Source organism: Elephantulus edwardii, unplaced genomic scaffold (assembly GCF_000299155.1).
Source record: "Elephantulus edwardii isolate Elephantulus edwardi_28Jun2011 unplaced genomic scaffold, EleEdw1.0 scaffold00241, whole genome shotgun sequence".
Lineage (NCBI taxonomy): Eukaryota > Metazoa > Chordata > Mammalia > Macroscelidea > Macroscelididae > Elephantulus > Elephantulus edwardii.
In genome coordinates this window covers 1,810,459-1,818,642 of record NW_006399991.1, presented here as the reverse complement: position 1 = coordinate 1,818,642, position 8,184 = coordinate 1,810,459, and positions in this window count along the sequence as shown.

The window sequence follows — 8,184 nt, the reverse complement described above, 5'->3', positions numbered from 1 at the left end:
CGTCGCCCTCGCGCTGCGTCGCCCTCGCCTCCATACCTATTCTATCTGTATACTGAAAAAAATCATTGGAAAAATAATTTGATTATATGAATAATTCCTTCATCAAGATTGGAAGAAAACTCATCAATAACCTGCATCATGCTGATGACACAGTCTTTCTTACGTGAAGTGAATTGAAGTTGAAATGTTTGCTGTTGAAAATCAAAGTCTACGTGTTCAATATAAATTACATCACAACATCAAGAAAACAAATATCCTTACTGCTGGACCAATAGGCAACATAGTGGTAGATGGAGAAAAGATTGAAGTACTTGAATGCATAATCAACACTTATGAAAACAGTGGTCATGAAATGAAAATATATGTTACCTTGGAGAAATCTGGTGTCCAGAATCTCCTCAAAGCACTAAAGAGTGAGCAACAATGTCAGTTTAAAGACTAAGATGCACCTGATCTAAGCCATGGTCTTCTTAATTACCTCCTATGCATCTGAAAGTTGGACAATGACAAACCATAACAGAAGAATAATCTGTGCCTTTTGCTAAAAAAAAAATTTGTATTGGTTTGCATACAATAATTTTTTTATACTGTCTTTCATTCATCCACATTTTTTACCCCCTCTTTCCACACACCAAACTCTGTGACCGCATGATTCCCACCTCCCCACCCTCAGCAACTCAGCAACCATGCCTCCTCCCCCTCCCTCTTTTAATTTCCATACACATCCTACTGATTTTCTTCTGCTTTTACAATAATGGTCTTATACAGTATTTATTCTTATGCACCTGAGTTGTTTCGCTTAGCATAATGCCCTCTAGACTTGTGGTGTGGAGAATACTGAATGTCTTATGAACCACCAACAGAGCAAACAAATATGTCTTAATGGATGCACAGTCAAGGTTCTGAGTCACAGATGGTGAAAATTTGTCTCACATACTTTGGTCATGTTTTCATGAGGATCGGTTCTTAGAAAAAGACATCTTACTGGGAAAGGTGAAGGGTCACAGAAAGAGAGGAAGTTCTTCAACAAAATAGATTACAAGGTGATTGTAACTGTTGGCTTAAATATTTGAGAGTGGTGAGGATGGTGCTGGTTAGGGCAAAGTCCAGATCATTGTTCACAGAGTCACCATGAACTATAGTTGACTCGATGGAACTTAACAACAAGAACAGACAAAACAATTTGGGACAGAATTCAAGAAGTAGTTATTTTGAGTGAATGACTAGAAGGGATAAGAAGTCCTTTGGGACACTAGTAATGCACTATTTCTTGAGCTAGTTACTGATTTTACAAATGTGTCTTCTTTATGAAAGTTGGTCACTCTAACATGAATGTCATCTGCACACTTTTTTTTATGTTCTTCAAGAAGGAGTTTCCTCAAAAGAATATATTTAAGTTTGCAAAGTTAAAAACAGTCACAAAATCCTCATTGTTTCACAAAATGTACGTTAGAAAATATTTTAGGAACATAGGGAATGAGGATGTTGTTATTTTTCTGTTACCTAACTAAACAGAAAAAGCAAGTGGATTTACAAAGGATTTGTTGATAGATAAGTGACCTCCGGTCACTGCAGGGTTTTGTGCTGCTAACCTAGACACTCCTCCTGGGGAGGGGAAAAGTCCTTCTGTGTGATTAAGCATCGGAGGGTCAGCCATGAGCTGGCTCCAGCTTGAAGGTAGTGGGTATTCAAGTTACTGAAACATGGCTCACTCCAAATGCCCGGAAGTCTTCCTCTGGGAAGACAGGCCAGCCTTCCTTTTTAAAGGAGCATTTCCTTCCTTCCTAGGCATATTATTCGTGAAGCTTATAGAACTTATAGAACACAAAATGTGGCTGCTCCTCAGCTTTTCTTCACACAGGCATAATAAGCTGGTGGGCTCTGCATTCACTCTCTGTGTGAGGAAGGTCATGATGTTCCCAAAGTAGGACCAGGCTTCACATAGCAGGGTCCTGGGGAGATTGAAAAGCAAATGAAAGGGCTTTGCTGTGATTTCCCTCTGTGTGCAGTCTTACTGACAATGACACACCTACCCCATTGCTCCAGTTACTGTATCAATCCATCTCTCCTGCACTGTCCCTCCACCCTTCCGAGCATGATATCCTTCACCAAGGACCAATACCTCCTGGCCACGTGCCCAAAGTATGTGAGATGGAGCTTCAAAGTCCTAGCCTCCAAGGAGAAACTTTATTTCACCCTTTCCAAGACAGACTTACTTGTTTTTTTTTGTGGTCCATGGTATGTTTAAGACTCTTCTCCAACACCACAACTCAAAGGCATCGATTCTTCTTCTTTCATCTTCAGTCATTGTCCAGCTCTCTGATGCATGGTAGGTAATTACGAAGACCAAGCCCTGGATTAGATGCACCTTAGTTTCTAGATTGACATCATTGCTTTTTCAGCACTCTGGAGAGATCCCTGACAGCAATTAGTCTTTTGATTTTCTGACTGCTGGTGCCAAGAGTATTGATTGTGGAGCCAAGCAAACTGTAATTGTTAACAATCTCAATCCTAGACCATGCCATTAAGGAGATCTGGTGACATAGTGTGTTATATATTATGCTGCTAACTGGAAGGTCAGCAGTTTGAATCTACCAGCTATTCCAAAGGAGAAAAATGAGCAGAGTTCTCCCAGAGAGATGTGGGACACTGCAAGCCCGATGGAGCATCACGATGAGTCAGGACTAACTCAAAGTGTATTTTCAGTTTTGTACACGATGACAACAGTAGAAGAAGCCCCTCAGGAAAAAGATAGGCAATCTTCTACAGTTTGTAGCCTTCAAAACTCAGTGAAGCATTGCTATGAGTTGGCCCTTTATCTTATTGCTCTTCCTCCTCACTTTTTAGTTCTCTCTCCTTTCCCTTTCAATCTCCTTCATTTGTTTACCATTTATTTGATTTTGATCCGATCAGGGCTCTAAGCTTACAGAAACTCAAGAACTTTAGCCCTTCTCTGGGAGCTCTGGTGGCCTAGTGGTTAGGAGCCCCACTACCAACGCAAAGGCACTCAGTTTACATTCCACCAGCTATTCCATGGGACTGCCTCTGAAAACCTACTGGAGGGTCAGCTGTGAGTTGGTTCCGACCCAATGGTACAACAACAACCTCCTAAAAAGCCTGTGTCCCTCCTTTCTCCCAGAGGCTCAGGGGTCCAGCTGTTTCCCTGTCTTCTGAGAAAATCTCAATCACCAGCTATTGTTGACCATTAAAGAACTTGCCCAACCGAAGAGCAAGCTTCAGTCCCTCTGGTTCCCTTTTCATTGTTGTCCCAAAGATTTGAGCTCTTTCCTTAAAGAGCTGTTGGAAGTAGCAGGCAGTGAAGTGACAGAGTTCTGAGTCCTCATCCCTAACATCCATTTTTAATCCCTGAGGAGGATCTGCCAGGTCTGAGCAGCACCTCTGATCAACCCTGTAACACCTTCCTCTCTGAAAGCCACGGGGCAACATGAGGCCCAGCCCTTCTCCAGGTCAAGACAAATTTCTGAGCCCTCCAGACTGGTGGCCTCCTCAATACACAGACCTTCCCATGCATTTTGTAACCTATTTCCTTATGTTCTTCCAAGAATTTATTGCTGGAGTAAAAAGTTTCATGAAAAATTTGTCTATATTTTGTTAGAAAACAGCTATGGAACACTCAGTTTTTCTTTCCCTTTGGTTATCAGAAAGCTCAAAGCCCTGTTTGAAGCGGATTCCTAATGCAGTCATCAGTTCCCTTTTCTGTAGGTGTAGCTCAGTGTTGGCTGTGTGTGCATATGGTGCTAGCATGAGTTGCACAGGAGCCCACCTGGCCTTGTGGGGAGACTGTCCAGCCCCCACTTCTGGTCACACTGCCCTTGCTCTTCCTCCCTTGCCTGTCCTGACAGCTCCCAGCACATACCAGGGAATCCCCTCCCAGCTTGCAGCAGCTGCCTCCCTCCACAGAGCCTCCGGATGACAAGATTGAGGAACCTGTGCTTCCTCACCTCTGGCCCTGGGACCACAGTCCCTCCAGATTAGGCAACGCTCATTTAACCTTGAGAAATGGAGTTTGTTTTGTTTTTTTTTCCATGCAGAGAAATCTGCAGAGACTTCTGGCCAGCAACCCAGGATTGTCTTCTCTGTACTGGTCTGAGTGACACTGCACAAGTTGGCATAGATAGTGAAGGTCGTGGTGGCCTTGCAGGTCAAGGAAGGGCTTTTCACAAAGAAAGTCAGCAGTCACCCTGCTCACTGAATCAGGAGGATGTTCTTGTTCCATTCCTGGTAAGTCCTCACCCCACACGTCAGGTCAGATGTGGAGCCACTTCTGATAGTCTCGCACAAGTGGGCTGCGACAAGGCGTTTAGAGATAGTTCTGTCCCTTTCTTGATCTGTTTGCTGTTGTTGTTACTGAGTGGACCACAGCCCATAGCGACCCTGTGAAAAGCACATCAAACCTTGCCCTATCTAAGCCATCCTCATCTCTGGCATGCTGCAGTACATTATTGTGCTCACTGTGCCACTTAATTTTGTTGGGGGTCTTCCTCTCTTTTGTTGACACTCTACCTCCCCAAGCAAAATATCTTTTTCCAAGAACTAGCCCCTTCTAACAACATGCCCCAGCTCTGTGAAATAAATCTTCACAATTCTAATCTCTAAAGAGCATCCTGGCTTCAACTTCTCCAAGGCAGCTGTTCTTTTGGCAATCGGTAAGATAGTACTCTTCTCCAACACCATGATTCAGAGGCATCTATTCTTTGCCTATCATCCTTATTTGTGCTCTTTAACCAACATAATGCCCTCTATTTTCTCTCATGTTGTGTCATGTTTTCTGAATACTTCATTGTTGTTATGTGCTGTCGAGTTGACTACAAGTCATAGTGATCTTATGAACACTGGCTCTGAACTTATCCTAAACCAACCTGACCACCTCCCACACACTCAAGCTCATTGTTACAGTCACTGTGTCAATCCATCTTCTCAAAGATCTTCCTCTCTTTCACTGATCCTTTACCTTTCCAGGCATGATGAGGACATCCAAAGACTGGCTCTCCTGACAACATACCCCAAGTATGTGAGACAGAGTTTGGCCATCCTCACCTCCAAGGGGCAGCCTGGGTACCCTTTCTCCAGGATAGATCTGTTTGTTGTCTTGGCAGTCCATGGGATATCAATACTCTTTTTCAATATCACAACTCCAAGGCATCAATTCTCCTGTAATTCCTAGCCCTTATTCAGTTTTCAGATGAATTTCAAGCAATTGAAAAGACCATGACTTTGGTGAGGCACACCTTAGTCTTTAGACTGACATCATAGCTCTTTAGCACTCTGGAGAGGTCCTTGACAGCAGATTTTCCCAATGATATTTGTCTTTTTAGTTCCTGCTTGCTGGTGTCAATGGTGTTGATTGTGGATCTGAGTAAGATGAAATTGTTAACTTTAATCCTCTCTCCATCTATCATGATTCTGCCTATTAGTTCAGTGGTGAGGTTTGTTTTCTTGATGTTGAGAAACAATCAGTATTGAAGTCCTTGATCTTCTGCAGCAAGTGCTTCAAGTAAGTTCTCACTTTCTGCAAGCAAAGTGTGTTATCTGCATAACAGATTGTTGATGAGTCTTCCTATGATCCTGATGCCACACTTTCCTTCATAAAGTCCAACTTCTCGAATGATCGATTCAGCATATAGATTGAAAATGTGTGGAGACCAATCAACAAATGAATGGATAGAGAAGCTGTGGTATAATCACACAATAGAATAATATGTTGCATTGAAAAACAAGGAACTCATGAAATATTATACAAAGTGGATAATTCTAGAGGATATTATTTTGAGTGACATATCTTGGTAACAAAGGGACAAACACTGCATAATGCCACTGTTATAAAACAGGACTAACATCAGGGTTGGAGGCAATCTAAGAAAAGGGGGTTTAAATAATGTATACTGCATTGAAACAGATGAGGGAGAGAACGGTTTGAAAGGAATATATGATTAAGTATTATTTTCATGGCAAGAGTCCAGAATGAGAGCTTCTTGGGGGAGTGGACTTGGGGAGGGGGGGGATTATATAATAATGATAGTTTGTTTTTATTGGGTTGGGTTTTTCTTTTTTTCTTTTTCAAAGAGAAAAACTAACAGGAGTGGAGGAGTGGGCAGGGAAGAAAATGTGCAAAAATGAATAAAAGTAAATCCAAAGTCTCTATACACTTTCATTAAAATTTTAATAAAAAAATAATGGTGTGAAAACACAGCCCTGACACACACCTTTCTTGATTTTGGACCATGAAATATTTATTACCTTGCTCTGTTTGGATAATGGCTTCTTGGTCTAGATACAGGTTTTGTATGAACATAATTAAGTGTTCTGGGATTCCCATCTTTCTCAATATTAGTCATAATTTATTGTGATCCTCACAGTCAAATGTCTTTGCAGAATCGCTAAAACAAAAGAAGATGGTCTTTTGGTACTCTGTTGCCCCCTCTCACAAACATCCTTCCACCCTCATATCCTACTTCAGTGCTTGGACAAGTTTGAAAGGTTCAAAAAGAAACCCAGGCACATCATCACTAAGAGAGATGGGAAGCTCAGGAGATTGTTTAAAAATTGTTTCTGAAGCCATTTTTTTTTCCTGGTCCGCCTTTTCCCGGAATACTTCTGCCTCGACCTTGTCACACTTACTCCTTTGGACTTTGTCTTTCCTGGATGCCTTTCAGATCCCTGCAAAGGCCAGGTTCACACTTCTTCTGGCCCTTTGCTTGAGCTGGGACACATTCATCCTCACCTTAACCCATCAGCCTATTTAGTCCTCCTTATCCCTTCCTAAGTTTGGCTTGAGCCCTTCTCTTGAATTCCCACAACTGCACTGTGATACTTCCCTGGGTGGAGATCCAATCCATTTACACCTGTAATATATTCCTTAACCACACAGTATGGCAAACCATAGACTCAAAAGGATTCAGTTCAAGAGAATTTTATGGAAGGTGGGCACTCAGTGGGGTAGAGCCAGGGGAGTTCCTGTCAGTGCGGCTGGCAGAAAGATGAGGCTCACTGCACCATGTGTGACCCAGGTAATTTCTCATCAAATGTCAAATGGATTGTCAGAGAAAGGAAAGGATGAAGGCATGGCCACAGAATATCACCAGTTATTGCAAAGTTAATGATGAGACTTTAGCATGATATTAAGAGACCTGAACATTTAAATTGGAAAACAAAATCCAACCACTTTTAGTTTAAAGATATTCTCCCCATTTGAAGCTTTTACTTTCCCATGAATTAGACAATGAATAAGAGTGACAGAAGAAGAATTGACACCTTTGAGTCATGGTGTCAGAGAACTGTACTGAACATCCCATGGACTACTAAAAGAACAAACAGATATGTCTTGGAGAAAATTCAGCCAGCGTACTTCTTGGAGGCAAGGATGATAAAATGTCATCCATCATATTTTGAGCATGTTGTCAGGAAGGCTAGACCTTGGAAAAAGACATCATGCTGGTAAAGATGGAGGTTCAGCAAAAGAAAAGAGGACCATCAACAAGATGAATTATTAACATAGTGTCTATAACAATGAGCCCTTGTATGTGAGAGAAAATAACAATGGCAAAGGACAGAACAGGGTTAAGATCCATCGTTCATAGTGTCATTATGAGTTGTAGTTGGCCAGACAGTACTTAACAACAGCACTCTCCTGTGGACACATGGTGAGTGTAAGCAGGTGCTCCAATTAAGGTCCATGAGGAGGAGCAAGCAATGGCATAATGGAGGCCACCTGAGGGGGAGTTCTGCACCACGGGCTGGAGAAAGCAAATGGTGGATGACGTCAGTAGGTTAGTGTGCAGAAGTCAGTGAGCAGAACTGCTTGAGATAAAGTCATGGAGTGAAATGTTACACCTCTGGAGCAGATGCCACATACAAATCTCAGGTTGTCAAAGTAATCTTGGGTGGTCAATGTAAGAGAATATTAAGCTATATTTTAAGAAAGTGAATATAATAAAAATATCACCCTCAATTACATATTAAATGTCACAATTAAGAATATTTAGTATATTATTCTCCAGATTAATTTTTGCATTTTCAAAGTTCCACACGTGTTTTTTTTTAAGAAATGACAGTTTCTATGAAGCAAACATCCTTGATACCAAAGCCAGGAAAGGGCACTACCAAAACAGAAAACTGTAGGCCAATATCTCTCATGAACATAGATGCAAAAATCCTGAATAAAAT